The 346-nt window shown below is 56.4% G+C and overlaps 1 protein-coding gene across 2 annotated transcripts in view; it reads left to right on the top strand.

The window, feature by feature from the left end:
• The first annotated feature begins 11 nt into the window (after nt 1–11).
• The window catches only part of CTNNA2 (catenin alpha 2), a 477,001-nt gene continuing 476,666 nt past the window's right edge, over nt 12–346 (top strand). For both annotated transcript variants that reach the window (XM_005427746.2, XM_014309794.2), the window contains exon 1: nt 12–44. The gene's annotated coding sequence lies outside the window, so the exon portion shown is untranslated. The remainder of the gene's footprint in view (nt 45–346) is intronic.

Here is a 346-nt window from a genome sequence, read left to right as displayed (position 1 = left end):
CGGCGGCGGCGAGAGATTCTCCCACCCCCACCCACCGAGCTGAGGTGAGGCCAGGGCAAAGCATCCTCCTTTCTTCCCCTCATCCCTTCCTCCCTTTCATCCTTCCTCCCGACCTCCTTCCTTTCATCCTTCTTTCCTTATCCTCCTTCCCCCTTATCTCGCCTTCCCCTCATCCTTCCCTGCGCTTCCTGGTCCTCCTTTCCTTTCTTCTCTCCTTAGCCACCTTTCTCTACTCCTCCCCATCCCCCAGGCTCCCTCTCCCCGTGCCCACATTTCGCACCCTCCAGATATAATAATCTTGCCTTCTCCCCCACCCCCCCTCCGGTTTTCCTTTTTTTTCTTTTTT

The sequence above is a fragment of the Geospiza fortis genome, unplaced genomic scaffold (assembly GCF_000277835.1).
Source record: "Geospiza fortis unplaced genomic scaffold, GeoFor_1.0 scaffold180, whole genome shotgun sequence".
Classification (NCBI taxonomy): domain Eukaryota; kingdom Metazoa; phylum Chordata; class Aves; order Passeriformes; family Thraupidae; genus Geospiza; species Geospiza fortis.
This window is presented reverse-complemented; position numbering and strand designations above follow the sequence as displayed.